This window comes from Plecotus auritus, assembly GCF_963455305.1.
Source record: "Plecotus auritus genome assembly, chromosome: 13".
Lineage (NCBI taxonomy): Eukaryota > Metazoa > Chordata > Mammalia > Chiroptera > Vespertilionidae > Plecotus > Plecotus auritus.
The window spans coordinates 30,503,993-30,530,268 of NC_137779.1; the positions used below are offsets into that span (position 1 = coordinate 30,503,993).

Consider the following 26,276-nt stretch of genomic DNA (forward strand, 5'->3'; position numbering starts at 1 on the left):
GGCCTCCCTCCGCCAACACAGCGCGACCAGGAAAAGCCATGGGGGGCACGGAGACGGTCCCACTTTCTTCGTCTCGGCCCAAAGCCGGAAGCCACCTGGACGCCCGTCGGCTCGTGAACGGGAGGGCCCAACGGTGACACACTCTTACGACGGAACGGTTACTCAGCGACAAAAAATAATACGCTGCCCTAACCGGTGTGGCTCAGTGGATAGAGCGTCGGCCTGCGGACTGAGGGGTCCCAGGTTCGATTCCGGTCAAGGGCATGTACCTTGGTTGCGGGCACATCCCCAGTAGGAGGTGTGCAGGAGGCAGCTGATGGATGTTTCTCTCTCATCGATGTTTCTAACTCTCTGTCCCTCTCCCTTCCTCTCTGTAAGAAATCAATAAAATATATTTTAAAAATAATAATAATAATAAATTACTGGTACGTGCAATGACCCGGAGGCATTTCAAAAACTTGCAGAGGCCCTGGCCGGTGCGGCTCAGTTGGTTGAGCATCGTCCCTGTCCGGTTCGATTCCTGGTCACGGCACGTGCCTGAGTTGCAGGCTCTGTCCCCGGCTGGGGGCGTGGAGGAGGCAGCTGATTGATGTTTCGCTCTCACATCAATGTTTCTCTCTCTCTCTCTCTCTCTCTCTCTCTCTCTCTCCTTCCTCTTCTCTCTTTAAAAAAATTAAAATCAATTAAAAAAAGACACGCAGAGAGAGAGAAACCAAATACAGAAAAGTTCCTACGTTAACACGGTCTATCTTGATTGTGGTGGTTGTTCAATGAATCATTACATTTGTCAGAACTCAGGGGGGGACGCCTTAACCCGTGTGGCTCAGTGGATAGAGCGTCGGCCTGCGGACGGAAGGGTTCCAGGTTCGATTCTGGCCAAGGGCACACGTCCGGGTTGTGGGCTCCATCCCCAGTCGGGGGGGGAGGGGCGTGCAGGAGGCAGCTGATCCGTGATTCTCTCTCATCATGGATGTTTCTATCTCTCCCCTTCTTCCTTCCCCTCTGAAATCCATAAAAATATACTTAAAAAAAAACACACACACCTCAGGGAGGCTTTTTTTTTTTTTTTAATATATTTTATTGATTTTTTTACAGAGAGGGATAGAGAGTTAGAAACATCGATGAGAGAGAGACATCGATCAGCTGCCTCCTGCACACTCCCCACTGGGGATGTGCCCGCAACCCAGGTACATGCCCTTGACCGGAATCGAACCCGGGACCCTTCAGTCCGCAGGCTGATGCTCTATCCACTGAGCCAAACCGGTTAGGGCTCAGGGAGGCTCTTGTTCTGGGCTGATCAGACCCCCTTAAGGCAGCTGTGTTCCCAACTGTCACCGGGAAAGAGACACATAAATGGCCGCACCACTGACCCCGACCCAGGGCCCAGGGCCCGTTCCCCACCTCCAGGCCCGACCGGCCGGTTCCGGTTCCGGTTCCGGCACGGCCCTCAGGCGGCCTAAGCCCCCGATTCAGGAGTGCAGGCCCAGGGAGGGCAGGGCTCGCCTCTCTGCCCGGCAAGGTGCCCGTTGGCAAAGGCAGGGTTACCAACAGCTCGCTCCCCCGAGAGCTACGGTGCAGGCAGAGGAGCCCCCAGGGGGCCGGGCAGCCGCGGGCCCTGGCACACAGCGGGCCTCATTAACGCTGCTGCTGCTGCTGCCGAGCGACCGACGGGCGAGCGCCAGGCCTCGGAGGGCAGGACCGGCCGGGAGCCTTGTCCCCCAGACACCCGCAAGCCCCCGCCAGACACGACCGCAGGCCCAGGTAGCTGCCCCCGTCCCCAAAGCCTGCTCGCCTCCACCCAACCCACTCCTCCCAAGAGAGGGGACCCCCAAAATGGGCACCCCGTGGGGAAGGGTTGGCACGGTCGGTCTGCCAGAGGAGAGGGCACCCTGGCACCCCAGAGCCCACCCACTTAGAAAAAACAATAACGAAAGACCCGGCCGGCCAGGCTCAGTGGATGAGCATTGACCTATGACCCAGGAGGTCAGGGTTCGATTCCCCATCAGGGCACAGGCCCGGGTGGCGGGCTCCATCCCCAGCGTGGGGCGTGCAGGAGGCAGCCGATCCGTGATTCTCTCTCATCGTGGATGTTACTTTCTCTCTCTCCCTCTCCCTTCCTCTCGGACATCCATACAAATATATTTTAAAATATAAAAATAATCGTAAAAGGGCAGCCGGGCACAGGTACAGGGACGGGAGATCCTGGGCCAGCTCCCGCCCTGGGAGTGACGGGGTGGGGGGGGGGGGGGGCAGGCGCCGCCTGGAAGCCACGGCGGGAGGGCGTCCCCCGGGCCCGATTAGAGGGCCCGCCACAGGCAGACACGCTCGGCTGTCAGCCTGGCCCTCCCAGCCCGCCATCAGAGGCACCATTAATTGCTGTCATTTGAGGGTGGCCTGTGGGGAGGGGGGGGTGATGTGGGAAGGAGAGGAGGAGGGGGGAGGGGGGAGGGAGGGGAGAGAGGAGGGGGAGCAGTGGGGGGCGGGGAGGACAGGAGCCTCCTGAGCTGGACAGACAGAGCCCTCCCTGGCCCAGCCGGTGTGGCTCAGGAACCAGGAAGTCCCGGTTCGATTCCCGGGCAGGGCACATGCCCAAGGTTGTGGGCTGGGTCCCCAGTAGGGGGCGTGCAGGAGGCAGCGGGTCCGTGATGGTCCTCTCGCACGGATGTTCCTCTCCATCCCCCTCTCTTCCTCTCTCTCAATAAATATATATATATTTTTTTAATATATTTCTTTATTGATTTCAGAGAGGAAGGGAGAAGGAGAGAGATAGAAACATCAATGATGAAAGAGAATCATTGATTGGCTGCCTCCTGCACGCCCTCCACTGGGGATCGAGCCCGCAACCCAGGCATGTGTCCTTGGCCGGAGTCGAACCCGGGACCCTTCGGTCCGCAGGCCGACGCTCTATCCACTGAGCCAAGCCGGCTAGGGCACAATAAAAATATTTTTTAAAATAAAATTTAAAAGAAAAAATGAGCACCCCGGCTCTCGGCCTCCCTCCTCGGGGACCCAGCGCGGGGACCCATTGCCCGGGAGGGACAAACCGAGGCCGGAACCCCGTGACGACGCACACACCTGTCACGTGTCTGTCTGGTCCTGATCTTCGCCCTCGGGGTCCCCAGAGAGCCTGGCCGCCGAGTCCCCCCCTTCACTGTGGACTCCACCCACCCCGAGCCCTCGGGCACCTTGCCTTTCCACACGAGCCTTCGGCCGGGCCCAGCGCCCCTCCCCCCAGGCCCCACGGCGGCACGGACGGCTCCCATGCTCCTCTGCCACGCGCACACTTGGGGACACCCCGTCCCCCCCCCCCCGGCTCCGCTGTGCACGGGGGACAAGGACGGGTCCCCCCTCGAGGGGCCGCTCTGAGGACCGAACGACATGGTCCCACGGGTGCCGAGTGCGGACGCACAGCTGCGGGTCCATGACCATCCCCGACACTGCGCCCTTGACCCACACCCCGCCCCGCCCCCACTCCAGGCCTGCAGGCCTCCCCAGATGCAGAGGGCACCCCCCGAGCAGCCCAGGGTCAGCACCCCTCCCCACCGCCTGTCCCCAGACGAGCCTCCAGCCTCATCTCTGGGCTGAGGGAGCTCCGGGGAGCATTCGGGGAGGACCCCGCCCCTCCCCCGTCTGTCTGGCCCCCCCCCTCCCTCCGAGGTGATGGATCGCCCCAGAGGAGGAAGCTAAGTGCTTTCAGACAAAAAGCCCTTTTATCGTCCTCGGCTGGGCCTCTGGCGTGACAAGCAGATAACTCAGCCTCGGAGGGAGGGCCGCCCATTAGGCCGGGGATTGATGGAGGGCCCGCGGCAGGCGGGGGAGGAAGGGGACACCCAGCCGGGCCGGGCCACCTTCCTACCAACTTCAAAGGCACCCGGCGCGGCAGGTGGGGAACCCGGGCTGGCTCCCTGGAGGGCCCCCCCCCCCACATCCCAGATGAAACCCTCCCTCCACTGTGGGGCCCAGGGCGCGGCTAGGGAAGCAGGCAACCGCCAAGGCTGTCCCTGTCCTTCCCCGGTGCTCCCTGGGGCCCTCAAGGCTGCGGCACGAAGGGGAGCGGCCTTCCCCCAAGAAGCCCACGCACCCACGTGACTGACTCGTGCCGACCCCCACACACCAGCGAGCCCATTCCGTGCAGCCTCCGTGCCTTTGCACAGTGGCCCTCTCCCTGAAACACCCACAGGTTCCCTTCCTCTCCTCCGGCGGATCTTTGCTTCAAACGCCACCTCCTCAGGGAAGCCCACCCTGACTACCCCCAAGCCCTTCAGCTGGTTCCTCACCCCAGCGCTTCCCTCCAAGGACATCCCGTGCTCCTGACTTGTTTACTGTCCGCCTGCCCGTCTTACAGCACCCGGAACGGGCCTGGCACACAGTAGGTGCTTTAGAAGTAACCGTGCGACGAACGGCTGTTTCGGGAGAGGACTGAGATCTCCAGGTGCGGCTCAGCGCAGCAGCCAGCGCCTATCTGCACGGCAACCAGCTGCCCGGCTGGTGCGGCTCCGTGTGGCATCAGCCTACGAACCAGGTCACGGTTCCATTCCCGGTCAGGGCCCACGTGTGGGTTGTGGGCTCCATCCCCAGTTGTGGGGCGTGCAGGAGGCAGCCGGTCCATGGTTCTCTGTCATCACGAATGTTTCTATTTCTCGTTCCCTCTCCCTTCCTCTCTGAAGTCAGTACAAATATATTTAATAAAATAAGAGGAGGGTGGCAGCCCACCTGGGGGCTCACAAAGAAAAGCCCTGCCGAAACTGGTTTGGCTCAGTGGATAGAGCGTCGGCCTGCGGACTGAAGGGTCCCGGGTTCGATTCCGGTCAAGGGCATGTACCTTGGTTGCGGGCACATCCCCAGTAGGAGGTGTGCAGGAGGCAGCTGATCCATGTTTCTCTCTCATTGATGTTTCTAGCTCTCTCTCCCTTCTTCTCTGTAAAATATCAATAAAATATATTTAAAAAAAAAAAAAAAAAAAGCCCTAACAGCTGGCTGAGCACCTACTGTGCGCCGGCTCGGTTCTGTAGGAGCTCATTTCACCTGCACAGCGGCCCTGGGAGAGGGGTGCTCTTACTCCCCCAGGTCACAGAGGGGGAAACCGAGCCACAGAGATGGAGCGACTTGCCCTGGGTTCCCCGACCCAGGATGCCTCCCCTCACGCCGGACACAGTGACCACGGGGCACACGGGTGTCCCCCGCGAGGGCTCCCCGCAGCACCGGCCACCCCAAGTCTGCAGCCCAGCCCACCCTCAGACACAGAACCCCGAGACGGAGAAAACCTCGCCCCCCATCTACGCCGCCGGGGACCCCCTTTTCTGAGGCCTCCTCTGAAAATCCCTGCTCTAGGCCAAGAAACACCCCTCCCTGGGGGACCCCACCACCTCCTCCTGCCGTTCCCCACCCTGGGCAACCCCACAAGGGCACGCCGAGCCCCCCACCACGTCCGCCAGGTGGAATCCGGCTCCCCAGCGACTCCCGACCCCCGACCCCCGCCCATGAGCCGGCCGAGCGGCGAGGAGTGGGGACAGACGCCGAGTGGGGACAGACGCGGACCTACCACACACACAGGGCCGCCAGCAACGCTGTGTCCTCAGAGACTCCAGGGAACCTGCGGGGGAGAAACAGGGGTCTCGTCAGTCCAGTTCGCGTCCTCCGCGACACCCCGAGACGCGGGCTCTGCGCACCCTGGAGCCCAGAGGCTCAGTCTCACGCCCCCAGTCCCAGAGCTGGCGTCCCGTCGGGACCGCGGGGTCACAGAAACCCCCCGGAAAGAGGGGAGGCCGACGGTCCCCAGCCAAGCACTCCCGAGTCTCCATTCAAAGCCAGAACCACCGTGGGGACAGCGAGTGTCCAGACATATCAGGACGCCGGCGGGTCAGTACGCGCCGGGGAGCCAACAGGAAAACGGGGGGGAGACTCGCGACACGCCACCGCTGGCCAGAAAGCACGGGAGACGGTGCCGGACCCCCGAGAGCCCCCCGACCCCGTGGACGTGGTGCTGAAACGAAAGACAGACAGACACGGCGCGTGCTGGCGAGGACACCGACCGCAGACCACGGCGCCAGCTGGACACCGAGTGAGAGCCGGCTCGGGGGGACGGTCGGCCGGCTCCTACCGCCTGAAGCATCCGGTTGGGGGGGTCACGTGACCCAGCCATTCCCCTCCCGGGTGTTTACCCGGGAAAACCGAAAACCCGTGTCCACACGCACACATATTCGCCCGGGACTGCTCACGGCGGCCTCACTCGCCATCACACAAGAGCAGGGCAGGAGCCCACGGTCCATCCGTGGACGAGCGACCCACCCCCCGCGGTGGCACAGCCACACCCGGAACGTTCCGCGGTGACACGGAACCAACTGGAAGGTCAGACGCAGGCGGAGCACGGGGTCAGACTCCACGTTCCACACGCCAGGATCCCGTGTCCGCGGCTCTGGGAAAGGCAGAGGCCCGGGCTCCCCCGCACAGAGGGGTGCAGAGGTAGAGCGAGCAGCTGATTCGCACAAAAATTAGGGTGCTGATGATCACCTCCGGGGAGAGGGCGGCGGGGGGCCGCTCGGTGTCACCTTTAAAATTACTCGTTCAGCCGAAGCCGGTTTGGCTCAGTGGATAGAGCGTCGGCCTTCGGACTGAAGGGTCCCGGGTTCGATTCCGGTCAAGGGCGTGTACCTTGGTTGCGGGCACATCCCCAGTAGGAGGTGTGCAGGAGGCAGCTAATCGATGTCTCTCTCTCATCGATGTTTCTAACTCTCTATTCCTCTCCCTTCCTCTGTAGAAAATCAATAAAATATTTTTTTTAAAAAAAAGACCAAGGATAAAAAGAGAACTAATTTTTTAAAAAATAAAATAAAATAAAATAAAATTACTCGTTCATCTGCGCCCGTGTGTTTATGCATTTTTTTTTTCCCAGAGAGGAAGGGAGAGGGAACGACAGAGAGAAAGATCAAGGACGAGAGAGCATCATGGACCGGCTGCCTCCTGCACGCCCCGCCCTGGGGGTGAAGCCCGCCACCCGGGCCTGCGCCCTGACCGGGAATCCAACGGTGACGCTGGACCACGGAGCACGCCGAAGGGCGGCTTACGCGTTCTTTCCTGTGGCGGCGCCTGCACGGAGAGAACACGCCAACCAACGGCCGTGGGCATCGCGCTGGACCAAGCCCGCACGGCTGGCCGTGGTCCCAGCTCCTCCACGGACGGATGGCGTGACCCTGGGCAAGCTCCCGGCCTCTCGGAGCGCCGTCTTCCCATCCGGAAAACGGGCCCGCCGCTCCCCTCGGCTGTCCCCCGGGCCCGCTCCTCCCAACACCTCTCGGTCTTGACAGGACGCCCTGCAGCCCCCGCAGGCCCACGGCAAACCCTCCATGGGGTCAAGTCGGGTCAAGTTCTCCAAAACCCCCGGGCGGGGGGGGGCGGGGAGGGCCACGCAACGCCGGCGCTTTGCAGAACGGGAAGCTTTGCAGAACGGGAAGCGACGCCCACATGAGCCTCCACGCCGGCGAGATGCGCAAACGGCGGGGCGGGCGCTGCAGAAGCCTCCACTGAGCCCCGGGACCCGCAGGCCTGGGCACGGGCACTTCCGGGAGGGACAGCGGCTGCGTCTGGGGATCCGGGCCCTGGGCAGGGGGAGGAGGAGGACCTAACACTGCTCCCTCGCCGCGGGGGCCGCCGGCACATCCTTTCACAACACCGGGTGTCGGGGTCCCTGTCGCCGTGGCAGGCAGCAGCCCAGACAGCTGGAGCGGGAGGAGGCGGGCTCGCCGTGAGAAGCCGCCGGGATGTTTTATTTCCCTTCTCCAGCGACAGCCGCCGAGGCTGAGGCCCCACGCAGGCTCTCCTTGAAGCCGCCAGAGAGGCCCTCGCCAAGTTCACGAGGTCCGATTCCCCGCCAGCAGCGGGGCGGCAGGGCCGTGAGCTGAGCGAGCGGCTGGGCCTGGAGCGGGGCAAAGGGAGCGGGCGGCTGTGCGCCACCGGAGAGGGCCCAGCCTGTCCAACCCTGAGCCCTGCCCACGAGCACCCCCAGCCCCAAGTCCATCTGTCCCAGCTCCCAGGGGCCGGCCCAAGCCGGGCGAACCACAAGGCCGTCACAGCCATCACAGCCCCCTGGTCACCCACACGCAGGCCGGACCCTCGCCACCTCCCGTCCCCGCCCTGTGTCAGAGGCCACCGCACAGCCAGGGAGGGGCGGGGAGGTGGGGACCCGGCGGCTGCCCTCGGCTGCCCATCCTCCACCCCTCACACCCCCAATGTAGCCCCAAACGTGCTTCTCAGACCCACAACCCCATCTCCTCTTCATCACAGGGGGTGGGGTGGGCCGTCTGCAGAGAGGCAGCCGACAGCAGCAAGGAGACGCCAAGAAGGAGCTGGTATCGACCGCCGCTGGAGGAAGGGGGGCCGCGTGGGCAGCCGGGGCTCCGGGCCAAGGCCGGGCCTGCGCAGGCGGCTGCACCCAGAGGCCATCTGTCTGTCCACCTGTCTGTGCACCACCGGCCCTACAGCCCCCGGGGCCCTGGAGCTGCCCTCCTGGGAGACTCCTTTTGCAGATGGGGACGGTGAGGCAGACAGGCAAGATCTCCCCGGGGTTCCCACAGCCGGGATGGGCATGCAGGCATCGCTGCACCAGACGCCCTGCCCTGGAGCCCCAGCGGGGAGACTGGGGAGCAGGCACGGGGGGGACGGCGAGGTAGAAACTTCCGGAAGCCTCTGGAGGACCGTCAGCGGCCCCATCCCAGGCTCCTTAATAATTCAGGTTCTGCAGGTAGGAAGGAGCACAGGGCGAGCGCCCCAACGTGTCAGCTGCTGGGTCCCGGGGAGGGGCTGCCTGGGGCCGGGACCTGAGATCACAGACCCTTCCCCACCCAGGAGCGGGGTCTGGGCCATGAGCGGCCGCAGGGACGCCAGGGCGCCGCCCGGGAGAGCAAGGGCGCTGTGGGGCCATCGATCCCCAGAAGCAATTAATTGTCGGGGTCAAGAGATAGAAGGAGGTTTGTCCCAGGCCCCCCGGGGACAGACCAGCCGGTCGGCTAGCCCAGGCGGGAGGGGGACTCCTGCTGACCGGGTCCTGACAGGGGGCAGGGGCCTCCATGCAACCTCTGGCACCCCCTTTCCCTGTCTCTGCCCCCCCCCCCAATAGGCCTTCTGCATGCTCCCGATTCACAGGCCCAACCCTCCAGGGCACAGCATCCGTGACTGTGCACCGGGAGGGCCCAGCCCATCCTGCCCACGGTGCCCACTGCACAGACGGGGACACTGCGTCCCAGCAGCCCAGGACGTCGCCTGCCGTCCACACCTGTCGCCCTGACCTCCCCCCCGAGGCTGTGTCCTCCGCTATGAAATGGGGGGTCATCACCGGGGTGGCTAACACCAGGTCGCCTCGGCCTCCCACCCCAGCTCGCCGTTTTGCAAAGCTTTGCTTCTCTGAGCCTCAGTTTACCCATCTGTAAAATGGGGGTGATGCCAGGGCCTCCTTTGCGGGACACATACAGCCTGGCCCCGCAGCAGGTGTCGAGTTCAAGCTCGCTACTGGGGCTCCCCGGCCCCAGCCCTGCTCAGGTGTCAGTCCATCAGCCCCCCCCCCCCGCAACTGGGAGACCCCGACTCCAGGCCCCCGGCCAGGCCAGAAAGAGACCCCTGGGAGCACGGGCCTCCGCCGGCCTCTGCAGCAGCACCCGCTGGGAGACTCCAGCCTCGGGGGCCGCCATCCGCACCCCAGGCTCGGTGGCCAGTTGTCAGGAAGAACAGAAGTGCCCTCACCCTGCTGGTGTGGCTCAGTGGATAGAGTGTTGGCCCACGAACTGAAGGGTCCCGGGTTCGATTCCGGTCAAGGGCATGATCTCGGCTGCAGGCTCCATCACCAGCCCGGGGGGGGGGGGGGGAGAGGCACGTGTAGGAGGCAGCCAATCGATGTGTCTCTCTCCCCCCCCAGTTTCCACTCTCTCTCTGGAAATCGATGGGGAAATATCCTGGGGTGAGGACTTAAGTGTCCAGAAGCACACAGCTCTCCACCCAGACCCTCGGAGGACAGGGCCTGGGACCCCCGTGAGGCTCACCCCCTTTCAGCCACCACCCCACCCTGTGCCTGCACCAGATCCCTCCCTCGCTGCCCCCACTACCCAGATGGGAAAACTGAGGCCTGAGGCAGCCCGTGGACGCCTTTTGCAGGAACGGAGCTCGCTCGGCTCGCAGGTGCTCAGAAGCCGGGTCACCGGGGCCAGGGAGGCGCTGAGTCAGAGCGAGAAGCTGGCGGAAACCGAAAGCGGCCGCGGCCGGCCGAGCGCTCCCGGGAGTGAGCTGCGCTGATTCACAGTCAGCCGCCGCCGGGCTGTGTTGGAAAGTTCCCGCTCCTGTGGCCAGCGTGGGAAGGGGGGCGGGGGGGGGGGCGCCCACGGGACAGACACCAGGCCTGGGGCCATGAACCCGCCCAAGTCTGTGCATAGGTCACCACAGACTCACAACTGCCCCTCGAGGACGTCAGCCCCAGCCACTCAGTGACCTCGGGGAGCAGGGACCTCGGGGAGCAGGGCCCTCAGCAGGCAGTGCCCTCAGGGGTGTCTGTGGCCGCAGGGCAGGCAGCAGAAGAGCTGCCCGCCCCACCCCCCACCCCCGCCCAGGACAGGCGTCCTCTCTCCCTGGCAGGGCTCAGCCCCCCAGGGAGCCCGTGAAGCCCGGCACGGTGACCTCGGGATCTGGCCTGGACCCTGGACGGTCCACTGCTTCCTGGCTGTGTGACCCGGGCGGGCTGCCTGGCATCTCTGAGCCGGCGCCGCACCTGTGACACGGCACCTCTGGTCCCCCGGGCTGAGCCTCTGCCGTGCACCCCCCTCCCGTCCCCATACGGTTCCTTCTCATCGGGGGAAACTCACGGAACGTCACGTGAACCGCGACAAGGCGGACCGTCAGGGGCCTTTAGCACACGGACAGGGCTGTGCCACCACCACCCCCATCGAGTTCCAACGCTTTCCCGTCTCCCCAACAGAAAAGGGAACCCCCAAGCTCCTGTCCCCTCTCCCCCCTCCCTCCCGGTAACCACAATCGGCTCTCAGTCCCCTGTGGATTGCCTGTTCTGGGGCAGAGAGAACAGCAGGCAAAAAACACAAGTGGTGCCCTGACCGGGGTGGCTCCGTGGTTGAGCGTCGACCTATGAACCAGGAGGTCACGGTTTGATTCCCGGTCAGGGCACGTTCTGGGGTGGGGCCAGGAACATCACCCTCCCCGGACAACTTTCGAAAGGCCTGGCCCTTTAAAAAAAAAAGCCTGCCAGAACCGATCCAAACGCTAGCTAGCTTTCTTTCTCTTTTTTTTTTTTTTTTTTTTTTTTTTTTGCCGTCACTTTCACGTATCTCCAGTCCCGAAAGGATTCTGCTCTCGCTTCTCTCGGAGCTGCACTTACTCATTCTGCGTGGGGAGCCCGCCAGCCCTGCCTCCTCTCACTTCCCGTTACACCGCGGGGTGGGGGAGGGCGGGGGGGGGAACCATCACACGGATTTGTGTGTTGTTACTTCCACGCGGAGTCAGGGGGGTTCGAGTACGAGTGTGTAGGACCGTCAGGGGTGCCGGGGCGCTGGGTGGCACGGGGCGAGTGAGCCGCGGGGACTCGGGGAAAGTGCCGATGGCGGTGGCGACGGCGGTGGCTCCTGAGATTGAGAGCATCGATGAATGAGGGCGGCCTGCTTCGGCCACCATGAGATCCGCGTAAAAAGCTAAAAAGCGTAAAAAGCGCAGTCCCCAGGCCCTGCCGCAGCTGAAGGGGCTGGGGGCGGGGGGCGGGGAGAGCTGGGGGCGGGTGGGCCAAGCCCCAGCGCGGGCCCCAGCTGGGCAGGGCGGAGGATAAAATCCCACACTTCCCGCCGGGGCCAGGTGGCCCGCTGCCTGCCAGGCTTTCATCTCCAGGAGATAAGCCGCCAGCTCAAGTTCACGTTGGGGATCAAATGAACCCACTTAATCGCCTTAGGGATCTCCTCTGAGCCGGCTCCTCAGGGGCCTGGGGAGGAGGGCGGCCGAGGCCCCTCCGGCCCAGCCCCCACCCACACACCCACAGCCAGGCAGAGAGGGGGTGCCCCACTGGCATCCCGCCCACACCCCCCGGGGGCACCACCCACTTCCGTGACCCCCCCGAGGGCAGATCCGTGCACACTGGCCTTCCTAGTCTACGCACAAGCCATCCATCCGCTCAGGGTCACAAAGCCCCTACTGTGTGCCGCGTGCATGGGGCAAAGTGACCCGCTTAATCCCCACAGCCTCCCAGGGAGGCACGGGCTCCCACAAACCCCTCTCCGGATGGGGAAACGGAGGCCAGCAAACAGCCAGCCCACGGTGACCCAGCTCCCTCACGGATCACCTGCGAGCCTCGTTCCATTTCACAGACGGGAAGGCTGAGGCAGGAACGGGCCTTCAATCCCCACCAGACCCCAACGTGGCTGGGGAGGCGGGGCACGCGCCTGCCTTGGTCCCCACGGGGTCCCAGAACCAAGGACAGCTCCCAGCGCTGAGTAGGTGCTTTATGAAAGCATCTGAGAGAAGCGAGTCCACACGCCGCCGGGCGCAGACTCCAAAGAAAACGCCTCATTGGGGCCCCTCAGACGTCCACACAGTCCTCTCTGAGACCCCTTCCTGTGCCACCAGGGGCCTGGGGTGGGGGTGACCGTCCACCTCCGAGGAGAATGTGAGGAGTCAGAACCCCAGCTCAGCCTGTCTGAGCGTGGGGAGGCCAGGACTAGGTTGGGTTCTGTTAAAACCTGTCGCCCTTTTGACCTCTCTGAACCCACAAAGCTGGCAGAGGCGGGTGGCGCACCCCGAAGACAGCAGAGCAGCACCCATGGGCCACACAGCCACCCTGCCCCAGGCGAGACAGAGCCCCAGGCTGGCACGTGGAAACCTGAAAACGAGGGTCCCTGGGGAGGGGACCCAGGGGGCCCAGAAGGCAGCTGTAGGTGGTTGTGGATTTTTTTTTTTTTTGCCTTTTTTATATGTTTATTGATGTCAGAGAGGGAGAGGGAGAGAGAAAGAGACAGAAACATCCATGATGACAGCGAGTCATGCATCGGCTGCCTCCTGCACGCCCCCCACTGGGGATCGAGCCCGCCACGCGGGCCTGTGCCCTGAGTGGGAATCGAACCCATGACCTCCTGGTTCACAGGTCGACGCTCCATCCCCATCACGGAGCCACACGGACCTGGCTGTTTGCTTGTTTTACATAAAAGACAGCCACCTGCACGCCCACCCTCTCCCCTTGCCCCGCGGCGGCCTCACTGGCCCCCAGGCCCCAGACCAGGCGGGAGGTGCGGGTCCCTGGGGCCTGGTCCCCGAGCCCCCGGGCCAGGTGACGCTCTGGGCACCTGAGGACCGAGTTCCATTTAATTGCTCCAGGTCCCTGGACGCAGGCCCGGAGGCCCCGGGGCCAGGGCGGAGCGGGGAAGGAAGCAGCTGTGGCGTGGCCTTGGGCTCCGAGAATCTGGAACACGGGTCCTCTGGGGACAGGGCCGCGGCCAGAGGAACCCGGTCGGGAGACCTGCTCCCGGCTCGTCACGGGTGAGTGGTAGACGGCGAAACACGGTGGGTTTCCCCCTGCCATTCCTCGGGGGGCCAGGTACCCACCTTGGAGGTGAAGGAGCGAAGGAATCGGGGAAAATTACCGGAAGCGAACATCCCTGCCTCACGCCACCCCTCCCCGCTCTCCACCCCGGCTTCTCCTTCCTTTTTCCCTTGTTTTAATCCTCACCCGAGGATATTTCTCCACTGGTTTTTAGAGAGAGTGGAAGAGAGAGGGAAAGGCAGAGAAATATCCAGAGAAACACATCGAGGGGTGGCCTCCTGCACGCGCCCCGACCGTGGCCCATGGGCTGGGGAGGAGCCTGCCACCGAGGTCCGTGCCCATGACCGGGAATCGAACCCGGGACCCTTGGGTCCGCAGGCCGGCGCTCTACCCACTGAGCCACACTGGCCAGGGCTGCTGCTCCTTTTGCGTCTGGCCTTCCCCCCCAGCGCGGCCTTGACCGTGTGCAGCCACTCTCTCCGCTCTGTGCCCCTCACCCACCGACCCCGGCCAAGGCCAAGGTCACGGGCAGCAGGGACATTCCACGTGGCTCCGGCCGCTGTGGGCTCCTCCTGCCTGGCCCGGGGAGGGGTGGGGGCCTGGCGCAGACACCGCGGGGGGGACCCGCAGCGGGGGGCAGGGTGTCCCTGGCTCCCCCACCCCGGCCCAGCAGGCTCGCCTCGTTAGCCTAACGAGAGGCCCGGGTGCCAGGCGGTTGCCATGGCCACAGAGACATACCACTCGGCAGCGGCGGTGCTCTCAGAGGGTCTGCTGCGGCCCGCGGTTCACAATGAGGCCGCCCAGGATGAGGAGGGGCCCCAAGGCACCCCCATTTCTCTAGGCACCTCGGGGCCGGGCCTCCAGGACTCCCAACGGACGGCGACTCCCAGGGAGGCCCCGGGCCACCGAGAGACCCCTCCCCCGTCCCCCCCACACGCACCCCTGCCTGCTCGGTGGCACAGAGACCGCAGGGCAGCTGGCCAGGGGAGCTGGGAGGTGGCCGCGGCCTGGCAGACACCCCAGGCGGGGAGAAGGGTCTGCAGGCCGTGCAAGAAGTGGTGGGAAGCCCTGTGGGGCCGTGAGTGAGGTCAGGTGGTACCCGCTGGGCCCCCCCCGTCCCCCCCGGCCGCTGCGGACGGAGCAGGGCCACAGGGGCAGACAGACTGGGGCGCCAGGAAGGAGGCTACACAGGCTGTGGGCAGGAGGGCGGGCGAGAGACCCCCACACCTGTGGCCCGGGCGGCACACGCCAGGAGGAGGAGCTGGGGGGAGGGGGACCGTGGGCCCACTTGGGGACAGGCAGGATTGGAGGCCCCTGGGCGACATCCGTGAGCCAGGAGGACTCAGGAGGCTGCCGGCCCCGGGCAGCTCCCTGGGTCTGTGAGCCCCCAGAGGTGTGTCCTTCACGCCCATTTCACTGCCGGCTAAACCGAGGGGCCCTGTCTGCAGAGCCCCCGGGACTGTCCAAGGCTGCGCCATGCAAAACACCCACGCAGGACGGACCTCAAGCTCGCGGCTCGTTCGAGCCCTGTTCGTGAGCCCCGAAAACAGCCCGGGTCCCAGAAACCAAGCCCCCCGCCAGGAGGCAGGAGGTGGGGCCCAGGGAAGCAGGACCCCAGGAACCTCGAGCCCCCCAGCCCCCGGGCTGGTGGGGGGCTCCTCGGATTCCACCTCCCACAGCCCACCCCTGGCTTCCTCTCTCTCCTCCACGTCCTTCCAGCTCAAAGCGACATCCCGGAGGAAGCAGAGGAACGCGGGCGGACGCACCTGCAGGGCTGCCGACACAACCGGCCGAGACACCCCGAGCCCCGGTCCCCGGGTACGGAACAGCAGGCAGCGTCACCGTGCACCCCGGTGAGCTCACCGTCTGCCCCACGCCAGGGCCCCCCGCAGGCCGGTGGGTCTGAAAGGACACAGGCCTCCAACAGGGCCATCTTTCACCGTCCACGTCGCTCGCTGTCATCTTCCCACGGCCGAGGGACGCCCGCAGATCCCGGCTCTCGCCCAGGCCCCGACCCTGGTGGAGACCTGGCATCTGCTGCCAGGAGACCCGCCACCCACACAGGCACTCAGGGGGACAGGCAGGGTAACACCCTACAAAGCGTTTCCCTCGCTCCGGCTCCCGGCTCCCGGCTCCCGTCCGCCCCTCGAGAGCGGGGGAAGTTGCAGGAACGCACACCGAGATGGTAACACCAGAGAGCAGAGGGGACAAAGCCAGCCGAGATCAGGACGGGCTGCACACCGCCGCAGCACAGGCCAGGCCACGCTGCCGAAGGCCAGGCTGCCAACACGCCTCCGAGCTTCCTCCCAGCCAAAGCAACGAGGGAAACGAGACGGCTCGCGCGCACCTTGCACCTTTGCTAACAATTGAGGAAACCGTGCAGCGCGGCACAGGGGCGCTCGTGGCCCTGGACCCCTGGACGGAGGGCGTCAGAGTCTCGGGCATCAGGGGAGGCCAAAATCATGCCGAAAGTCAGCCCTACTGTCCGCTGCCCTAACCACACCCCTCTCCCCGCTGCGTTCCACAACGGCAAATTCTGACCATGAGCATCCATACAACGCGGCAAGAACGAGGAGCCGGGCCAGGAGGAGGGCCTTAGGGCCTCGGGGTGACCCTCAAACGGACAATCCTCGCTGGGCCCCCGTTCCGCCCACAGTGAAAACCCTGGAAGGTTATGCTGGAACAGTCCTCAGCCATAAACGGGAATAACATCTTACCATTTGCGACAGCATTGGGTGGACCTAGAGCAGGGGTGGGCAAACTTTCTGACTCGAGGGCCACAATGGGTTCTTTTTTCTTTTTTTTTCTTTTTTTAAATATATTTTATCGATTTCTTATAGGAAGGGAGAGGGATAGAGAGTTAGAAACATCGATCAGCTGCCTCCTGCACACCCCCCACTGGGGACGTGCCCACAACCAAGGTACATGCCCTTGACCGGAATCGAACCCGGGACCCTTCAGTCTGCAGGCCGGCGCTCTCTCCACTGAGCCAAACCGGCCAGGGCCACCATGGGTTCTTAAACTGGACCGGAGGGCCGGAACAAAAGCATGGATGGAGTGTTTGTGTGAACTAATATAAATTCAAAGTAAAGGAGCGGAGGGGAGAGCAAGAGAACCCTCCGCTCTTTCGGCTCCGCGGGCCGGATAGAACAGCCGAACGGGCCATAGTTTGCCCACGGCTGACCTAGAGGATACTGTGCTGAGTGCAAGAAGTCAAAGACAGCCGAAACCGGTGTGGCTCAGTGGATAGAGCATCGGCCTGCAGACTGAAGGGTCCCGGGTTCGATTCCGGTCAAGGGCATGTACCTTGGTTGTGGGCACATTCCCAGTAGGAGGTGTGCAGGAGGCAGCTGATCGATGTTTCTCTCTCATCGATGTTTCTAGCTCTCTATCCCTCTCCTCTCTCTTCCTCTCTGTAAAAAATTAATAAAATATATTTTTTTAAAAAAAAGAAGTCAAAGACAAATACCGTATGATTCCAATTACGCATGGAAGCTAAAGAACAAGATAAATGGACAAATAAGATAAGAACAGACTCAGATACAGAGGGCTGCCCCACGGGAGGGGGCTCGGGGGCTGGGTGAAAAGGTGAAGGGATTAAGTACAAATCGGCAGTTCCAAGACAGTGACACTGCCCGGCCGGCGTGGCTCAGCGGCTGAGCATCAACCTATCAACCAGGGGGATCAGGGTTCGATTCCCGGTCAGGGCACAGGCCTGGGGTGGTGGGCTCGATCCCCAGTGGGGGGCGTGCGGGGGGCAGCCGATCCATGATTCTCTCTCATCATGGATGTTTCTCCCTCTCTCTCCCTCTCCCTTCCTCTCTGAAACCAATAAAAATGTATATGTTTTGCCAAAACCAGTTTGGCTCAGTGGATAGAGCGTCGGCCTGCGGACTCAAGGGTCCCGGGTTCGATTCCGGTCAAGGGCATGTATTTTGGTTGCGGGCACATCCCTGGTGGGGGGTGTGCAGGAGGCAGCTGATCGATGTTTCTCTCTCATCGATGTTTCTCCCTCTCTCTCCCTCTCCCTTCCTCTCTGAAACCAATAAAAATGTATATGTTTTAAAAATAAATAGTAATACAAATAAAAAGTAAAAATTTTTTAAAAGAACGAGGCAGCTCCCTAGAGAGCTGGCAAGCAACTTCCGTGAAGGGCTGGGGGGCGTGTGGCCCACCGACCTCTGCCCCACGCTCGGCCCAGGAGTCAGGGGGCGGGCGGGCTGCGCGCCGGTGGCGGGGAAGACACGGACATTTGAATCGCCCGTCAGCTCACACGTCACAGAACGGTCGCCTCCTTCTCTTTCCCCACCACGGAGAGACGGAAAAGCCGGTGTCGGCATGCACACGGGGTGAAAACAGGAAGGGGGCCGGCCTGACCCGCGGCCGGAGCCCGCTGCCCGGAACCAGCAGGGAGCTGGGTGATCGTTCAGGCGGGGAAGCCAGGTACTTGTGCGCACACATCCTCGCCCACCGGGGCGGGCACACGGCCAGGGCCCGTCAGAGGGGAAGCCGGCCGCCGCGTGTACGTCTGCCCCGGACAGAAACCGGGAGGGCAGGACCGGGAAGGAAGGAGGCTTCCCCCGATACCTTCCTGTGCGGATTTAAATCCTTTTTAAATTTACTCTTTTTTGAAAACAAAAACATTATCTTCAATGATTTCAAAGAGGAAGGGAGCGGGGGGGGGGGGGAGAGAGAAACATCCAAGATGGGACCTCAACCCAGGACGAGGCCCAGGCCACCAACTCCCAAGAACTTGCTGCCAGCCCTGGAGGGTGTGGCTCGGTGGATAGATAAGAGCGTCCGTCTGTGGACTGAAGGGTCCCGGGTTCGATTCCAGTGAAGGGCATGTGCCCCCGGGGAGTGGGCTCCATCCCCAGGTGGAGGGCGTGCAGGAGGCAGCCGATCCATGGATTCTCTCTCCCTCTTCCTTCCTCTCTCTGAAATCAACAAAAATATATTTGGAAAATATATATCACACGTGAAAGTCACCCCACTGTGCGGCCTTGGGCCAGCGCCTCCTCACCCGCCCCCCCGCCCCCCCACACCGTGCCATGGGAAAAGGCCGACCCTCCCAGGACCTCCCCCGGTCGGCAGCTCCCAAGGCCTCCAGGGCTGCAGGCCAACCTGCAGGTACTCGCCTGGGGCAGCTCCCTGGAGCCCGGTTCTGCGGCGGCTAAATAATTCAGAGCCGTGTTTTCATTTCCAGAGAAACACAGCCCCGTCGCCAAAAGGAATGCGAAAATGTGCACGACTGTTTACGATCAAATAAGACTTCAAAGCAATGCCAGGCTTGCCGCTGGCCCCCTCCCCGCATCCTGCAGGGGCCGGGTCCTTGGTCTGCTGCCTCCCCCCCCCATGCCCCCCCAACCCCCGGGGCAAAGATCTTCAGGTGCTCCACCGCAGAGCTGCGCCACCTCGACCTTGAGTAACCCCAGGCCTTTCCACATCCAAACTGGGTGACCCTGGGCGAGTCACTGAACCCCTCTGTGCCTCACTTTCACCCTCCGTACGGTGGGACAGCAACGGCACGGACCGCACGGAGAATCACCGAGGGGGCTCCTGGGGAGCACGGACCGTGGCACGCACTCACTGCCGGGTGCGTGTTGGCTGTGACTGCCCGCAGGGGACGCGTCACAGGTGTATTTCCCGGCTCCTGGACTGAAAGGTCAGTCGGCAGGTGACAGCGTCCACTCCCCGCCGCCAGCATCCTCGGCGGATGCCCGCCAACATTCCCTGAGCGTGGCTTCCCGGGGGCCTCCCAGACCCGCCTGGAGGGCGAGACGAGGCCTCGTGAGAGCCGCTCCTGGCCCAGGCCCTCCCCGGGCGCCTGAGCAGGGACCACCAGCTCCTGCCAGTGCTCTCCTTTCCGGAACCCAGTCTCCGGGGTGTCACCCAGGGGGGCTGCCGCTGGCTTGGAGAGGTGAAGAGGAAACCAAGGAGGGAATGCGCACAGACACACACACACACACAGACAGTGCACATACACACATGTGCACGCACACACGCACGCAGACACACATAGCACTCACAGACACGCACAGTACACATACACACATGTGCACACATGCGCACAGCACCCACATAGAGACACACACAGCACTCACACAGACACACAGTGCACATACACACACAGCACACACATACGCACACAGCACACGCGCACACACATGCACAGAGACACACATAGCACTCACAAACACACACGTGCGCACACACATGCACACAGAGACACATGCACACAGACACACATAGCACTCACAGACACACAGAGTGGGCACACACATGCACATACACACACGCGCGCACACACACACACACACGCACATGCGCGCACACACAGGCTCTCAGCCCCCTATTGTCAGAGGCAGCGCTGGGTGTGGGATTGGGGTTGGGAGGGCTGTCAGAGGAAGGGGTGGCAGTAAAGTGTAGGTGTGAAACCCTCTCCCCCCAAAAATCCGAACCATCCACCAGCCCCCAACGCCTCCACCCACAGGCCTCAGGTGGGGGGTGGGAACAGAGAACAAGGTACCGGCCCACACACACACACACACACACACACACACACACACACACAAACAGTCAGGGGGGAACAGGCCTGGCAGCCTGCACATCCAGCCTGAATGGCAAGACGCCGGGGGCCAGGCCTCCTGGGCCACTTTCCCACGCGCCCGCCCGCCAGCCCGCCGGCGGGTGCCAGCGGGTGCGTGCCAGCGCCACCCCCCAGCCTGTGCCCAGAACAATCGCCCCCCCCCCCCCCAGCCTGCGCTTTCACGCGGCGATGCCGTTTGCAGCGCTCTCAGAGGCCTCCCGGCGGTGGGAGGAGGAGTATTAATTGGGGGAAAAGAGCAGGTTATGCCAAATAAATCCTTCCCACGTAGCCAAACCCCGGCCGGGGGAGGGACGGGGCGCACACAGCCGCACGAGGGGTCTCCATCCCTCACCAGGGCCTGACAGCCACATTACCATCTGCATGGATCCATCAATAGTATCGATCCGGAGCAGGCGTAAATAGCTCAGTGGGAAGAGGCCGGGACCACGGGCTCCCGCCCCCACGTCTGGGCTCCACAGACTCCCTGGGCACCCGGCGGCGGCGGCAGCGGCGGTAAATTTCCAAGCGGGGACAAGGCAGCGGGCGCGGGGAAGCCAGACAGCAGCACCGCCCCGGATGCTCCTCACAGCCCCGCCGCCGGGTCACCCCGCACAGCCTGCGGCAGGCACAGCGGCTCCAGGCTCGCCGAGTTCATCAGACTCAGTCTGTGCATCTGTTCAATGGGCTCAGGGCACCACCGGCCCGTCTCCATTCTCAAGGGTCACAGCCAAGGGGATGGACTGAAGGCCGCCCTCCCTCCCCGAGTCACTCACCCTCCCCGAATTCCCCGCCCCGCCCCAGCCCCAGGCACAATCTCACAGGATTTCCTGGTCACTGGGTTCAAGGGTTCGAGGCCAAGCTGCAGAAGCCGGGGACCACGACACACACACCTTCGGCGCCCTATCCCCTTCAGTTCCCACAACCACCCTGTGGCCCCCCGGACTGTGACTCTAGCCCACTTGGCAGGGGAGGAACCTGGGGCGCAGAGAGGTCAAGTGCTCTGTCCAAGGTCACACAGCCAGGACAGTGGCCAAAGTGGAGCTGAACCCCGGGAGCTGAGAGGCAAGGTGGGCTCCGAATGGCTGGCTAGCCCGGTTCACACCTCTTCCCGCCCCCCTCAAGGGTGACAAAGAAAAGGCCACCCACAGGGACGGTGCCCTGGGACCCCGTCCCACCTCCCCTCGGGTCCAAAGGAGCCCCTCCGATCAGAGCAGCCGCCAGACCCAGATCTGGTTGAAAAAAGGGCACAGTCACCGCCACGGATACCACCATCCATCGGGGGGGCCCAGGACTCCCCAACCAGCCCACAGGGTCTTCTCTTCCCCGCTCCCGCCCTCCCTCGCACATCCTTCCTCCAAATCTGCAAAAGAAGAGAAAAAAAAAAAATCATAATAAAACCAGTTCTCACCGACAGGGGGGGAGCGGAGGGGGAGGGAGGAAGGGAGGAGGCTGAACCGACAGAACAGACCCGCCTCCGCTGCCGGCACCAGACCCACAGGGCGCTGGAGCGCGCTGCCGGCGGCGGCGGCGGCGGGGGAGACACTCGCTTCCCCCAAAAATAAGCCTCAATGTAACAATAAGGCGGGCGCCCCACGCTAATCGGGCCCGGCGGCGGCTCCGGGTACAGCGTGTCTCTCGCGCCCGCCTGGCCTGCTTCCTCCCCCCAGCTTTTCGCTGCCAGCACCTGGGGTACAGAAGGCGCGCCCCACGGCACCCCCCGGTCCCCTGCAGGTCTCTGGGGAGGTTCCCCCACAACCAGGGCCTGGGGCCTCCGGGTCCGGCCCAAGTGGGATCAGCTCTGAATTCCAACTTCCCAAACTAGTGACATCCCAAGTGTCTGCGCAGCCCGGGGGAGGGACCAGGAAGCGGCCCAATGAGGCGTCACCGCCGCGGGAGGCAGGCCCAGGCACCAGGAACACCGGCCGCGGGGGAGGGGGGGACACAGGCGCCTCTCCCAGGGGGACCCCCGCCCAGCGCCCTCGGGTCCCGTGCCCAGGAGCGCCCGCGGCCAGGGCCACCCACACCCCCGCCGGCTGGCAGAAACCCCCCCATGCGCCCTTCCATAGGAGATCTGGGGGGGTGCCATGTCCAGGGTCTCCCCAAACCCGCCGTGCCCGCTGAAAAATAAGGCGCAGTGTCACCCCCAACTCTGGGGCTGCTACGCGAGGAGGCAGGCGCATGGCGGCCAGGCCCCACAAGGTGGGGGGCTGACTTCCAGGGCGCCCTCCCGCCCGCCCACCCCCCCCACGCCACTTCCCTCCTTCCCGCCCCCTCGCTGGGGAGCTGGAGTTCCCCTAAGTTCCCCGGCGCCCCCACGCACGCGAGCTGCAGCGCTGATGGGGCGCCTGGCTCCCCAGCAGGCCAGCCCCCGAGAGCGCCAACTCCGGAGCGCAGGGCCCCGCCAACTCCGCCGCGTGCGCCGCCGCTCTTCCCCCAGCCCCCGGAAGCGCGCCCCGCGCCGCCCCCCACCCGCCCTCCGCGGGGACCCTCGACCCCAACTCACCTCACCGAGGTGGCGGCGGCGGCGTCCAAGGCTCAGGGCGCGCTCGGGCCGCCCGGGCGCTCAGGCAAGTGGCGGTGCAGCCAGGACTAGGGGCGCGCAGCAGGCCCGGCCTCGAGCCGAGGGGCGAGCCTCCCGCCGCCGCCTCCTAGGGCGCCAGCCCCGGGTCCCCGGCCCGCAACTTGGCGCGCATCGCGGGGCGCAGGGCGCGGGCGCACGGCTGGGGCGGGGCACGGGCGGACGCGGGGCTCCGATGCGGCCCGGCCTGCCCGCGGCTCCGCTCCCCGGCGGCGACGGCGGGAGGGGGAGCAGGGGGCGGGGCGGGAGCCCGGGAAGCGGTGGCTCGGCCTCTCGGCTCCCGGCTCCCCGCCCGCACCGACGTGCCCGGCCCGGCCCCCTCTGGCTCCTTAAAGGGCCCGCGTCGCCTCCGCGGGTCCTGCGCGTACTCACTGGCGCGCGCACACGTTGCCACACAGACACTCGCGGGGGCGCGCCGCCGAGTTCTCTTTGGCCCCGCCCCTCGGGGGGAGGAGGAGGAGGAGGGGCCGCGAAGGAGGAGGAGAGCACCTCCGGGTCCTGCCCCTCCTCCTCCCGCGGCCGCGCGGCGTCCTCCTGCTCCCCAGCCCCTGATGCTTCCCTGGAATCGCGTTTCAGCCATTAAATTATAACTCAGGGGCGGCCAGCGGATGGCGAGGGGACGCACGCGAGGGCCACACACGGGGCCTTTAGGGACACGCACAGCCGCGCAGGGATCCGCGCGGTGGAGCTCACTCGGGAACTCTTGCACACAGTAGGACCCTCACCAGAGGGCATGCACCCTGGGCCTCGGCACATGGAAGATAAATAAAGTTCCAGTGAACGCGGGGACACACAGCCCCCGCGCCGGGGGAGCGCAGGCTGGGCCCCAGACTCCGGTGTAAGATCACCCGCAGGCCGTGGCTGGGACACGCAACGCCAGCTCCCCCACCCGCGGGCCCACACACCACGGTGTGCGGCTCACGAGGGCGGGGATTCCAGTTTGTCTGCGGCTCTGACACCGTGGGGACCGAGAATGCGTCGTGCGTGCACGGCCAGTGGGGACATTCGGGGACACGGTGCACAGACTCCATGCGCCAGGCTGGCTGGGCCGGGCGCACTCACCGGGGCGCGCACCTCTGGAGGGAGCGGCAGCTCGCAGACAAGCCCACGCGTGGACGCTCCCCGCGCGCACACAGGCGTTCAGCTCCCCCGGGAGCCCCGGCCGCCCTGACAACGGTGTGTCCTCATTCGCCCCCTCCTGTCCCTCCCCGGGGGGCCTCCCAAACCGGGGAGGTCTTTCTGAGCAGCAGAGGGCACGGGGCGGGCCAGGCCGCAGCTCTCTCCTCTCTCCTTCCCCTAAATGTGGAAGAGTTTGAAAAAAAAAAAATTTTTTTTTTCAGTTCAACTTTCCTTTTTTGGAGCGACGGCTCAGCAGATTCGGTTCTGCCATCTGCCAACATCTGAGAACCCCTGGGGGAGCGGACCGGCTGCGGCGGGGCGGGGGGCGGGGCAGTTTCCAGGGGCCCGGCGGCTCCCGCCTCCCGCCGGCGCGCAGGGGGTGGCCTGCTTCCCCTGTAGCAACGTGTCCCTCTGGGCCCCCTAAGGCTGCGAGCGTTCTTGGGGGCGGGGGGGGGAGGGCAGGGGAAGGGAGCACCTGGGGCTCAGGAAGTCTGGAATGAGGGAAGTGTATGCAGAGGGCCGCGTTTGGAACCGTATGGGGGTCACAGGTCAATGTCCCCACCAGCTGCCAAGCAGATCGTGGGAACCACAAGCAAAACGCTAGCCCAGCCTGGGGGTGGGGCCAGGCGTGGGTGGGAGGCCAGAAGAGGGGAGCCCTCCCCACCAGGCAGCCTCCGGGGGGCCCCCACCCCAAGGTGTCACCTAAGGGCACTCCTGGGAGATGAGACGCTGGAGGAGGGGCGGGGCACCTTCAGGAGTTCCTTCTCCTGGTGCCCGCCCCCCCAAGGGTGCCCTGGGGCTCTGGCTGAGGCTATGGGTTCAGGAGAGGGTCCCGGAGGCTGGTGGCTGTCCCCAGCTGGTGGCTGTCCCCGTTGTGCTGTCCCAGGGTCGCCTCTGGACAGACCGCCTCACAGATGGAAACCCGGGGCCGGAGACGGGAGAGAGCATTTTTCCGAAGAGGGTTTGCCCTTTTCCTGGGTCAGCTCATCCTCATGGGCTGCGGGGCGGAGTACCAGCGCGAGTCCTCGGAGGTCACAACCCCCCAGAAACCCTCAGATGTGGAGGCGGGTGGGTGTCCTGGCATTGATCCCACATTACAGGTGGGGAAACTGAGGCCCAGGGAGATTCAGAACCTAAATCACTGGACCCACTCAGCTAGCAATTCCACATGGGTACTCCGAGCCCGGTCTCTCCACGGGGAGGAGCCCCTGCCCACCCCCAGCACCCACAGACGGGCACCCGCACCCCACTTCCTGCTCTGCCTACCAATGGCCGCTACGTTTTGAGTGGCAGCCCCAGTAGGGGGAAGGGCCACCTTGAAAAATTAGCAAGGAACGCTCCACCCCAAACAGCCTCTCCGGAGGCCCCCGAACCCCCAGAATGCGGGTTAGCTAAGAGCTCCCCAAACATCTCCTTAAGCCTTCACAAGGGACAAACTTCCAACACACCCACTTCCTGGGCGAGGGGACTGAGACCCTTAGGAAGGTCACCCATGGCCGTTGGGCAGCGTAGTACGTGGCCCTGACCAGACTAGAAGTGGGGGAGGGGATGGTGCATACCGTCTTTCCCTCCTGAACAGTCAGCTCGTAAACTCTCCCTGCCCCAGGGCCTTTGCACTCGCTGTCGCCTCTGCCTGAGACAGCAACCTCCTAACCTCAGGCCCCAGCCCAATGTCCCGTCCTTAAAGAGGCCTTCACCGGACCCTCTATCCAAAACCCCACGGCACTTGCTGGCACATCACCCTATCCCTGCCCTTCGCCTTCCTCGCCAACCAGAAGTCCCAGATCACAGCACATGCATCTCCGTTTGTCACCGGAATGTCCGCGCCATGCCGCGGAGACCTCCTCTCACCAGCTCACTGCTGCGTCTCAGCACACAGTAGGCACTCAGTGAGAAGGTGTTAGGTGTGAATGCACCAACGAATCCATGTAACACCGCCGAGAAGGAGAAGGGGCTGTCTGGCTCAGGCCGGGGCCCTGCGCCCCTGTTTTCGAACACTCTCTCCTCTGGTACATTCCAGAGGCGAGCCTTCTCCTCCCTCCACGGGCCTCAACCTCTAGGCAGGTGTGGGGGGAGCGCCCGGGGCACAGGCCAGGTCTGAACACCCAGGAGACGCCCATTCGGGCTGAGTCCATCGGGGCCACAAGGTGTCATCGAACCTGCAGCGCCCCCCCCCCCCATCACATGGCCCTGGGCAGCCCAGCGAGGCCAGGCTTCCAGAGGGCCAGGGCCCGGAGACTCCTGGACCCCCCCCAATATCCATGAGCCCCCCCCGCCCCGGCTGGTCCGGCCGGCCGGTCGGTCGGTCGGTCGTGGGAACACATACACACAGGACACTGCTCGCTCCCACGGCCTCAGGCACCAACAACCTAAAAGACACCCCGGGAACACGCCGGGGGCAGGCCCAGACCCTGCGAGCACAGGACGGGGTTTTCCTTCCTTCCTTTGTTTAAGGTACGTTTTTATTTTGCTGATTTACT

General features: G+C 64.2%; 1 protein-coding gene across 17 annotated transcripts in view; it reads right to left on the minus strand.

The window, feature by feature from the left end:
• The window catches only part of NCOR2 (nuclear receptor corepressor 2), a 158,761-nt gene extending 135,809 nt beyond the window's left edge, over nt 1–22,952 (minus strand). For 13 of the 17 annotated variants that reach the window (XM_080650545.1, XM_080650543.1, XM_080650552.1 and 10 more), the window contains exons 1-2: nt 22,603–22,951; nt 5,543–5,593 (exon numbers count right to left, since the gene is read on the minus strand). The gene's annotated coding sequence lies outside the window, so the exon portion shown is untranslated. Of the gene's footprint in view, nt 1–5,542; nt 5,594–21,274; nt 21,295–22,602 lie in introns of those variants that run through there. The other 4 variants (XM_080650540.1, XM_080650553.1, XM_080650548.1 and 1 more) reach the window with 4 other exon arrangements.
• Between the last annotated feature and the right edge of the window lie 3,324 nt (nt 22,953–26,276).